Here is a 12,333-nt window from a genome sequence, read left to right as displayed (position 1 = left end):
ATTTAGACATGCTCCTGTAAATAAAAAGCAATAAGCAGGATCACCTTATAGGTGATTATTATTATTATTCTCTTCTAGATGGGCAGGGGAGGTAAATGACATCTCTGGAAACAGTGAAAAATACAGCTTACTTCATTTCACCAACATGATTTACATATATTTACAGTGTTTTGAAATAGTATTTTGAGATTCATTTTTTGTTTTCCAGAGGTTTTAAAAAGTTTCTTACCTTGTATTATTAAGTAGTATTCCAACAATGCATGAATTTTGCTATTTGTGTATGTTAAGTTAGAGAAATAAAGAGCATTATTGTATTATTTTTTGACTTGGATGATCTTCATTGTATTGAAGATTTTTTAGTACGTGAGCCTCAATAAAATATGTTTTGCCTTACTTAGAGCAGCATGAATAATAATGAAAGGGGTTATAGCCTTTGATGTCAGATAGACCTGGAATTAAATGTCAGTTCTGCTGTTTTTCAGCTGTATGACTTCTATCAAGTTAATCCCTCTAAAACCTCAGTTTCCTCATCTGTAGAATGAGATAGCCGTTGCAATTATTTTAAGGATTAAATGAGATCATGCATATTAAATGTTTAGATAAGCACCTAGTAGATGGAAAAAGAAATATGGACAACTGCTATTATTTGTACACTTTTCCTTCACCAAATTTTAACTTCATGTCTCATGTTTTCTGTGTGTGTTAGTTGCTCAGTGGTGTCTGACTCTCTGTGATCCCATAGACTGTAGCCTGGCAGGCTCTTCTGTCCATGGGATTCCTCAGGCAAGAATACTATATGTTGTACATTTTTTGCTTTTGAGTTGATAGTATACTTTTTTTAGAGTCTTAACTTCTAGTAACTGCTACATAAAATCAAATAAAATCTCTTATATGGGAATAGTTTTGCAGAGCAAATTAGTCAGTCTATTATGTATTAGGCTGGCCAAAATATGTGACGGAAAAGCCCAAACAAACTTTTTGGCTGATCCAATATTTGTGTGCTAGACTATTTTCTAGTTGGATTTTTTAGTCTAGTAGGTTTCTTAGTTTTTCTAGTAGAACCTGTTTATAAAATGGGAATAAAAATATTTTCTTCTTTAGTCTTTGCAGGATTATATGGCTTAGGTTTTTAAAATCTGATTTGAGGAGAGTTTTTAAAGAAATAATTAGTTTTTATAGGATGTAAGATAGGCTCAGGGAGGTATTGCACAACATAGGGAATACAGCCAATATTTTCTAACAACTATAAATGGAAAGTAACCTTTAAAAATTGTATAAAATTTTTAAATGAAAAAAATTTAGTTTTAAGAGTGTGTTATTATTATCATCTGTGCCATTGTAAACACTTATGCAGTTCAAGACACTGTTCTAAGCACTTTTCAAACTCATTTAATCCCTGTCGCAACCAGATGAGGTAGTTATGGACAGTTACTTGTAGCAGAGAGGCCAAGTAACCCACCTAGAGTCACACACTAATAAATGACACACTCAGGATCAGACCTAAATGTTTTAACTTCAAAATCTGTGTATTTAACCACCAGTACTACACTGCCTCATCCCTCTCTTTCCATTTAGTCATATGTTACTCTTGGATTTATTTGGGGAGTTAGGAATTAAAAAAAAAAAAAAAAGGACAAATGATCTGGAGTGGTTTATAATAGTCTTAAAGAATAGAGGCAGCATAGTTGAGGCCAGTAATCAGTCATTTTCTTCTCAGTTTTAGAAATGCTATTGTCTCTTGCTTCTCTTCTCTGAATCTCATGAATTTATCACATGAGTTTTTCTAGAGTATCTCAGCATCATCAAGTTACGTGACAGCATCTTAACTCTCAGACTGCCTATCTTTTCTCATTTGCTCCATCTTTGCTGTTGTTTAGTCACTAAGTCATGTCTCACTCTTTTATGACCCTGTGGACTGCAACCTCCCAGGCTCCTCTGTCCATGGGATTTCCCAGGCAAGAATACAGGAGTGGGTTGCTGTTTCCTTCTCCAGGGAACTTCCTGACCCAGGCATCAAACCCATGTCTCATGCGTTGCAAGCAGATTCTTTACCACGGAACCACCAGGGGAGCCATGCTCTATCTTAGAACAGGTTGTTGTTCAGTTGCTCAGTCACGTTTGACTCTCTGTGACTCCATGGACTGCAGCATGCCAGGCTTCCCAGAGTTTGCTCAAACTCATGTCCATTGAGTTGGTGATGCTATCCAGCCATCTCATCCTCTTTTGTCCCCTTCTTCTCCCGCCTTCAGTCTTTCCCAGCATCAGGGTCTTTTCTAATGAATCGGCTCTTCACATCAGGTGTCCAAAGGATTGGAGCGTCAGCTTCAGCATCAGTCCTTCCAATAAATATTCAGGATTGATTTCCTTTAGGATTGACTGGTTTGATCTCCATGCAGAGATCACGGATTTAGAGGGCATGGACTTAGAGGACATTGTGCTAAGTGAAATAAGCCAGACAGAGAAAGACAGAAAAAGAAAGACAAATACTGTATATCACTTCTATGTGGAATCTAAAAAAATATAACAAACTAATGAATATGACAAAAAAGAAATAGACTCACAGATACAGAGAACAAACTACTGGTTACCTATGAGGAGAGGGGCCATATGGGCATGAGAGAGTAGTAGATAAACCATTGAGTGTAAGATAGACTTCAAGGATATATTGAACAGCACAGGAAATTTATCCAGTATTTTGTGAAAACTGTAAATGGAGTATCATCTTTAAAAAATTATATTAAATGCACAAATAGTGAGAGACATATAAACATTAAAAAGTGAAATTGTGAACCTAGTCTCCTTTTTCAGATTCCAGTCTCATTTCACTCTCCAGTTAGCTTTAGATTTGAGTAAATAAATACCTGAGAGTTGAATTGCTGGGGCATATCACATGTCTAGTGATTTAAGATTGGAGGATGGACATTGTATTACATATCGAGTGTCTGATTTTTATTCTTCTGCTCTAAAGAATGCTGAGGTTTGTCTTGGAAAGCAGTTAAGTTGGAGATCTTCTTGATCCTTTTGGAGCTTATTTATATATTTTTTGGGCGGATTCAACCTGTAGGCTACATTAGCACTTCTGAGCTCTGTACGAACGTCCTGGGTCTTTAAACAGGTCTGTTTGATCTGGTCGGAACTAGAATTTCCCCAAGCCCTCTATGAGAGGTACAACTTGAAACTCTGAAAGTTTTTCTTTGGCTGACCTTGTGGAGTTTCCTTATATACATGCATAGCTTAGTATTTAGCAACATTTAAGGGGAACCTGTGTTGGTTTCCAGAGCTCTTTTTCTGTATCTCCTGCCTCTCTTGTACTCTGTTCCACAAATTGCTGCTTCTGCTTCCCTAAACTTTAATCTTTTTCTCCTCAACTTAACAAGACTGCTGTATTATGCTTGTGTTCTCCTAACTTATATGGTAATCTCGAAAGTGACTTCTACCAGAAAGCTTTGTTTGCCTCCCTTCACTCAGGAGTACAGTCCTGTGCTGCTCTGTTATGCAGTGTCTGAAAACTGCTTCTTATATTTTGTCCAGTTTTTTTTTTTTTAATTGTATCTGGAGGGCTAACTTGGCACCAGTTTTCTGTTATTATGGTAATAAAGTGACTGACCATCTATGTCCCTGTCAGTCAACTTGAACAGTTTTTGGTCTTTTTTCACTGGGTATGTTTTAGCACATTTAAGATATTATCATTTTATTTCATCCCAAAACACTTTCATTATTGACATTCTGATAAACAATTAGATTGACTCAGAATGATGCCATATGAGGTATGAAGTTTGAAGAAAGAAAACATCCTGAGCCTTACCAGAACTCTGGTTGGAGAATCAAAGCCTTTTGGTCCAGAATTCACCTCAGACTGCCAGAACTTGCTGGATCAAGTCTAACACATTCCAGACATTTTAAAACTTGGTAATCTGAGTTGTAAGAGAGTAGATCTTAAAAGTTCTCATCACAAGGGGAAAAAAAATGTGATTATGTGAGGTGTTGAATGTTAATCTTACTGAGGTAATTATTTTAAAATATATATGTAAATCATTTTGTTGTGCACCTAAAACTCATACAGGGTTCTATGTCAGTTACACCTCAGTAAACTGGGGGGAAAAAAAAAGATGTGAAGATCTGAAATTAGATTCATTTTCATTATTATCATCAGATACTTATTGTGTGCTATAGTATCATTTGTAAGACATTAGCTGTCCTGATGCTGGAAAGGTATAAGATGCTAATGAAGAAAAAAGTATTTAACAGCAGTATAAAATGGCAAATGCCAAGTGAACATCCCTTAAAGTGATAATAGCATTTCAGGCAAAGATGCTTGAATTGTCAGGGAAAGTTTTGTAGATACGGACATTTGAGCTATACTTAGAAGGAAAGATAGGCCTTGGGTGAGTTATGTTGCTGGGAAAACTGTACTTTTGAAATTCCTGTCCCATGTTCCTGTGGTATTGTGCCCTCCATACCCCTCCTTGCCCCTCTACCACAAGATTTATCAGGTTATCTGCCATGTTGTCTTCTTTAGCTGGCATTTAAAGTATTTGAGATTTCCTGCACAAATAGACCTTGTTGGAATAAATGCCTGTTGAGTTTAATTGCGTGCACGTGCATGTGCACAGTTGGGTCTGACTGTTTGCAACCCCATGGTCTGTAGCCCGCCAGGCTTCTGTGTCCATGGAATTTCTCAAGCAAGAATACTGGAGTGGATTGCCATTTCCTTCTCTATGGAATCTGCCAGACCCAGGGATCCCTTGTCTCTTGCATTGGCAGGTGGAATTTTTACCACTGCGCCACCTGGGAAGCCCTTATTTAATTGCGTAGTGAAACTGCTTTTAATTCATGAAAAATACATCAGTAAAACAAAACTCTAAAACTGGCTTAATTTCATTTTTCATTCTTTCTTATGATATTGGACTTGGTATTATTACTTCTAATAAATACATAGCAGTTTAGAGATATGGAAAAGAGAATAGAATTTGAAATTGGAGACACCTGGGTATCAATCTGTGTCCTACTTTTTGCAGGCATTGACTTTGGAAAAGCTGCTTGTTTGGTTATTTTCTGTTTTTGTGCATCTGTAAGATAAGAACAGTGAGTGAGTAGGTCTTTAGTAAGTTGCAGTTGTTATTGTCTGGGTTGCCTTTTGAGTTATTAAACATAATCTACTTCCACTGGGTATTTGACAATGTGTGTGTCCGGAAAAGAAGGAAATTCAAGTTCACTAAATATATGAATTCTCTTATAATCCATTTATTTCTCTATGGTCAGTAGTAATGCCCCTTCTTTCTAATTTTAGTAAGTTGAATCTTTTTTCCTTAGGTTTTTCAGTTGTGTTGATGTTTTCAGAGAACTACCTGTGCTTTATTTGATTTTCTCTATTTTCCAGTTCTCTGGGTTTTTTTGTTGTTGTTCATATCCATTCCAGTCTTAATTATATCCTTCCTTCTGCGAGTTTTGTTGTTGTTCAGTCGGTAAGTCATGTCCAACTCTTTAAGTTTGCTCTTTCTCTAGTTCCTTTTAAGGTGTGAAGTTAGGTTATAGATTTGAGATTTTTCTTCTTTTTTAAGTGTAAGCATCTTGGCTGTAAATTTTCCTCTGATGACTGCATTTACTGCCCCCTATGACGTTGTGTTTTCATTTTCATTAGTTTCAAAGGATTTTCTAATTTTTTTTTTTTTTTGGTCTTTAACCTGTTGGCTGTCTCTGAGACTTGTTTAATTTCTACATTTTTGTATATTTTCTAATTTCCCTTCTGTTGTTGCTATGTAGTTTTGTTCCATGGTGATCAGATGCTTTGCATGATTTCAATCTTTTTAAATGTATTGAGGCATTTTGGTGACCTAATGTGTTCTATCTTAGAGAATGTTTCATGTACATTTGTGAAAGAATGTGTATTCTGCTGTTACCTGGTAGTTTGGTATATGTCTTAGGTCTGAGTGGTTTATAATGTTCAGATTCTCTATTTCCTTACTAATCTTCTGTCTAATTGTACTGTGCATTATTGAAAGTGGGGTATTGAAATGTCCAGTTGTTACTTTTGAACTATTTCTCCCTTCATTTGCTTTAGTATTTGCTTCATAAGTTTTCAGACTCTTTTTTCATTTATTTTTACTAGTTGGAGGCTAATTACTTTACAATATTGTAGTGGTTTTTGTCATACATTGACATGAATCAGCCATGGATTTACACATATTTCCCATCCCGATTCCCCCTCCCACCTCCCTCTCCACCCGATTCCTCTAGGTCGTCCCAGTGCCCCAGGCCTGAGCACTTGTCTCATGCATCCAGCCTGGGCTGGTGATCTGTTTCACCCTAGATAATATACATGTTTCAGTGTTTTCAGACTCTTGCTATTAAAAGTTTTATCTGTTTATAATAGTTATATCTTCTTGCTGGATCAACTCTTTCATCAATATGCAATGTCCTTTATCTCTTATAACAATTTTTGGTTTAAGGTATTTTGTCAGATATTACTACAACCACCAGCTTTGTCTTAGTTACTGTTTGCATGAAATATTTTTTTTCATCCTTTCATATTCAACTTATTTCTTTTGCTCTAAAATAAGTTTTTTATAGAAAACTTAGAGGTGGGATCATATGTATTTTTTTAATCTATTCAGTCAATGTGCCTTTTAATTGTTTGCATATAAAGTAATTGATGATAAGAAAGGAATTCTATTTTGCTATTTGTTTTTCATGTGTCATATCTTTTTTGATCCTCAGTTTTTCCATACTGTCTTCTTTTGTGTTTAATTTTGATTCCTTTTTCATTTCCTTTTCTCTGTATATTTTGTTTTTCTCAGTGGTTACCTTGGGAATTATTTAGCATCTTACATTTAAACAACCTAGATTGAATTAATAACAACTTGATTTCAATACCAAAACTATATTCCTGTACAACTTTTCTTATTGTCACACATTACATCATTATGCATTGTGAGCCCATAATGTAGATTTAGAATTATCTTTTTATTCATTGTTGTTGTTCGTTTCTCAGTCGTGTCCAACTCTTTGCTATCCCATGGATGGCGGCATGCCAGGCTTCCCTGTCCTTCACTGTCTCCCTGAGTATGTTCAATCTCAAGTCCATTGAGTCTATGATACCATCCAACCATCTCATCCTCTGCTGCCCTCTTCTGCTTTTGCCCTCAATCTTTCCTAGCATTTGGGTCTTTTCCAGTGAGTTGGCTCTTTGCATCAGATGGGCAAAATATTGGAGCTTCAGTATCAGTTCTTCCAGTGAATAATCAGGATTGATTTCCTTGAGGATTGGAAAGGAAAACCCTAACCCTAACCCTAACCCCTAACCCTGGTTTGGTCTCCTTGAAGTCCAAGGGACTATCCAGAGTCTTCTCTCGTGTCACAGTTTTAAAGCAGCAGTTCTACCTTTGATGCTCAGCTCAGCCTTCTTTATGGTCCAGCTCTCACATCCGTACAGGACTACTGGAAGAACCATAGCTTTGACTAGACGGACCTTTGTAGGCAAAGTGATATCTTTGCTTTTTAATGTGCTGTCTAGCTTGGTCATAACTTCTCTCCCAAGGAGTAGGCATCTTTTAATTTTATGACTACAGTCACCATCCATAGTGATTCTGGAGCCTAAGAAAATAAGTCTGTCACTGTTTCCATTTCTTCCCCATCTAGCTGCCATGAAGTGATGGGACCAGATGCCATGATGTTCATTTTTTGAATGTTGAGTTTTAAGCCAGTTTTTTCACTCTCCTCTTTCACTTTCATTAAGAGACTCTTTAGTTCCTCTTCAGTTTCTGCCATTAGGGTGGTGTCATCTGCATATCTGAGGTTATTGATATTTCTCCCAGTAATCTTGATTCCAGCTTGAGCTTTAGCCAGACATTTTGCATGATATTCTCTGCGTAGAAATTAAATAAGCAGGGTGACAGTATGCAGCTTTGACGTACTCCTTTCCCAATTTTAAACCTCCGGTTCTGACTGTTGCTTCTTGACCTGCACACAGATTTCTCAGGAGACAGGCAAGGTGGTCTGGTATTTCCATCTCTTTAAGAGTTTTCCACAGTTTGTTGTGATCCACAGTCAAAGGCTTTAGCTTAGTCAATGAAGCAGAAGTAGATGTTTTTCTGGAATTCCCTTGCTTTTTCTATGATCCATCGGATGTTGGCAATTTGATCTCTGGTTCCTCTGCCTTTTCTGAATCCAGCTTGAATATCCGGAGGTTCTCGGTTCATATACTGTTGAAGCCTAACTTGAAGGATTTTGTGTGTTACCTTGCTAGCATGTGAAATGAGTGCAATTGTACAGTAGTTTGAACGTTCTTTGGCATTGCCCTTCTTTGGAATTGGGATGAAAACTGACCTTTTCCAGTCCTATGGCCACTCCTGAGTTTTCCAAATTTGTTGGCATACTGAGTGCAGCACTTTAGCAGCAGCATCTTTTAGGATTTAAAATAGCTCAGCTGGAATTCCGTCACTTCCAGTAGCTTTGTTTGTAGTAATGCTTCCTAAGGTCCACTTGACTTCCCACTGCAGGATGTCTGGCTATAGGTGAGTGATCACACCATCGTGATTATCTGGGTCATTAGGACCTTTTTTTGTATAGTTCTTCTGTGTATTTTTGCCACCTCTCCTTAATATCTTCTGCTTCTGTTAGGTCCATACCATTTCTATTCTTTATTGTGCCCATCTTTGCATGAAATGTTCTCTTGGTATCTCTGATTTTCTTGAAGAGATCCTAATCTTTCCTATTCTATTTTTTTTCCTCTGTTTCTATGCATTGTTCATTTAAGAAATTGTTCTTATCTCTCTTTGCTGTTCTTTGGAATTCTGCATTCAGATGGGTATGCCTTTGCTTTTCTCATTTGCCTTTCATTTCTTCTCTTTTCTCGGCTATTTGTAAGGCCTCCTCAGACAACCATTTGCCTTATTGCATTTCTTTTTCTTGGAGATTGTATTGATCACTGCCTCCTGTACAGTGTTACGAACCTCCATCCATAGTTCTTCAGGTACTCTGTCTGTCAGATCTAATCCCTTAAATCTATTTGTTACTTCTGCAGTATAATCATAAGGGATTTGGTTTAGGTTATACCTGAATGGCCTAGTGGTTTCCCCTACTTCAATTTAAGTCTGAATTTGGCAATAAGGTGTTCATGAATGAGCATGCAGGCTTAGTTGCTATGTGGCATGTGGGATCTTAGTTCCCCAACCAGGAATTGAACTCACATCCCCTGCATTGCACAATGGATTTTTTACCACTGGACCACTAGGGAAGTCCTGAGGATCCTTTGTATATGACAAGTCACTTCCCTTGTAGCTTTCAAGATTCTGTCTTTCAGTAGTTTACAGATTATGTATCTTGGTGTGAATCTTTTTTAATTTATTCTTCTTGGGAGTTCGCTATGTTCCTTGGATCGTAGATTCATGTCTTCATTATATTTGGAACATTTTTAAGCATTATTTCCTCAGTTATTCTTCCTGCCTCCTTTCTCTTGCCTTGCCTTTGGGACCCCCATTATATGTGTGATGGTATGCATGGTGGCATCCCATGATCTCTTAAGCTACATTCATCTTCCTTCATTCTTCTTTCTTTCTGCTTCTCAGACTGCATACTTAATAAAATCACCTATGAATGATAATCACAGACTATTGCTGGGTTTTATTGGACCACAGTCTAATAACTCTTACAGTTATTTGACATAGTATATAGATGACCCTTGAACAACATGGGTTCGAACTATGCAGGTTCACTTATGAGTGAATTGTTTTCAATAAACATATAGTACAACACGACACATGGCTAGTGGAATCTGTGAATGCAGAACCACAGATAAAGAGGACTAACTGTGGGACTTAAGTATCAGTAGATTTTGGTATGCGTGGTGGGTCCTGAAACCAGACCTCTCTAGACACCAAGAGATCGCTGTATTATATGTCATCAGCTAAGCTTATGACAGCTAAGTCCCTGAGATAGAGGATTAAAGCAGAGCATCATGTGCTAAGTGTTGTCTCTTAAATCCTCTGCCCAGAAGTAACACAAATCCCTTCCCCTTGTGTTTTATAGGCCAAAACAAGTCACATGGCCATACCTTACTTTCAGTGGTCAGAAAAGCACAATTTTATGTGCCCAAGAATGAAAAATACATTATTTTTCAGTAGCTTAAATGACAACCAGGTATGCATACAGTGTGATTGTGTCTGTCTCTGAGAAGCCTCTGTTACTGAGAGTTATAATTCTCAATATGCTTTTATTATCACCTTTCAAAAAAGATTATGATAAAGTTGTCTGAAAAGACATTCTACTGCCACTGCCAGTAGATGCCTTTGTGTACTCTTACTAATAGTCTCCTAAGTAATCTACAGACTGTTCCTCCCCACTGTATCCCTAATCCCTTCTTTGGCATTCATTGTAATATTTCCTTGTGTACACAAAGGTTATTATTAACCTCTTTAATTCTACTAGTTTTCAGTTTCTTAGCACCTGGTATTGAAGCCACTGGCTCACATGTCAGCTCCTTCGCTTACTCGTTGTGTGACCATAAACAGAATTCTTTTCTTTTCTTCTTTTTTTTTAACAGAATTCTTAATAATAAACTGAAGCTTCAGTTTCTTTTCTGGAAACATAGAGATAATAATGCCTGATTCAAAGGATGGTAATCAGTCGATTGAGATAATGTCTGCAGAACTTATTGTATACTCATATTTAGTGAATGCTCAATTTACTGCCTTTTTTTCCTCCTGGCATTCAGTGCTCTTCATAGTTAGGCTTTAACTTACCCTTCCCTCCTCATCTTCCATGCATGAGTGAAAGTTGCTCAGTCATGTCTGATTCTTTGTGACCCCATGGACTGTAGCCCCCCAGAGTCCTCTGTCCATGGAATTCTCCAGGAAACAGTACTGGAAAGGGTAGCCATTCCCTTCTCCAGGGGATCGTCCCAACCCAGGGATCGAACCCAGGTCTCCCACATTGCAGGCGGATTCTTTACCATCTGAGTCACCAGGGATGCCTGCCCTTTCAAAAATCTGATGCAGTACTTTCAAATTATTGTTGTTATGAATAATAGCATTTTTGATCAGAAAGTTAATTTTTTTGTTATTGTGATTTTAACAGTTTGCTGCATTTTAGTACATTTAGAGGAAGCAATGGAAACTATACTGTGAAATATATGTCTTAATTTTGCAGTGAAAGTCACTGAGAAGTCAGAATTTACTTAAATTTGCCATAAAATTCTTAATAACTTTAGCTTCACTAAATGATAGTATTTATAAAAAAGAAAATAATTTCCAGTTTAAAGATGGGTAATGAGGTTTCACTTTTCTCTTTTGTGCATTAGAGAAGGAAATGGCAACCCATTCCAGTGTTCTTGCCTGGAGAATCCCAGGGACGGGGTCGCACAGAGTCGGACACGACTGAAGTGACTTAGCATAGCATAGCAGTGAGGTTTCCACTTTTCTTTTTTTGGTTGTGCTGGATCTTCGTTGCTGTGTGCTGGCTTTCTCTAGTTGTGGCAAGCAGTGGCTCCTCTGTTGTGGGGCACAGGCTCTAGGCGCCCAGGCTTCTGTAGTTGTTAGCGCATGAACTCAGTAGTTGTGGCGCTCCTGCTCAGCTGCTCCTCAGTATGCAGACTCCTCCCAGACCAGGGATCAAACCTGTGTACCCCGCATTGGCAGGCGGATTCCCATCCATTGTACCACCAGGGAAGACCTCTGCTTTTTTCTTGAAAATCACCAATTAGAACGAAAAGTTGAAATACTGTTTTCACCTTTAATGACAGCTGGAAATATCTAACCAATAACCAAAAAATTGGAAGAATAAGAATAAATGACTCAAGAAGAATATCAGACCTGAGAGCCTGTGGTTGCATATATGATATTGATGAACAGCAACTTGTTTGATTAGAACTCTAGAATGGTTCAGGCACTAATATCACAGAATATAGGGGGCCATAAATGGGGATTGTTTGAAAAATCTGAACAGGGAATGGAATTTCTATGTTCTTACCTCACAGGAGACAGGAAATATACTATCTGTTTAAACCACAGGGATTCCAGACACAGAATAGGGCAAGGATGAGATGCTAACCTAAGATGGGGATTAAGTGAAACTTGTTGTGCTGAATGATACGATGTCAAACTTTCTTCCCTTGCTTGGCTCCAGACATCTGGCTTCCATACTTAAATATCCCAGACAGGATTGAGGGATTCTTCCTGGAGAAATTAAGTCACTCCAGATGAATGACCCAACAGGCTCTCATATTGGAAGACTTCTGGCCAGTATACTGAAGTCCTCTGTTGACGACCCAGCTTAAACTCACAGAGCTTATAATTTGTTTTTTCTTACTAACCTGTTAAACATGAAGAAATATTGTTA

The 12,333-nt window shown here is 37.6% G+C and overlaps 1 protein-coding gene across 4 annotated transcripts in view; it reads left to right on the top strand.

Moving 5' to 3' along the window:
* The window catches only part of RIC1 (RIC1 homolog, RAB6A GEF complex partner 1), a 143,896-nt gene that overhangs the window by 64,441 nt on the left and 67,122 nt on the right, over positions 1-12,333 (top strand). The window lies entirely within an intron of this gene.

Source organism: Cervus elaphus, chromosome 29 (genome assembly GCF_910594005.1).
Source record: "Cervus elaphus chromosome 29, mCerEla1.1, whole genome shotgun sequence".
NCBI lineage: Eukaryota > Metazoa > Chordata > Mammalia > Artiodactyla > Cervidae > Cervus > Cervus elaphus.
Note: the sequence above shows the minus strand (reverse complement) of the source record. Positions and strands in the feature narration are given on the sequence as shown.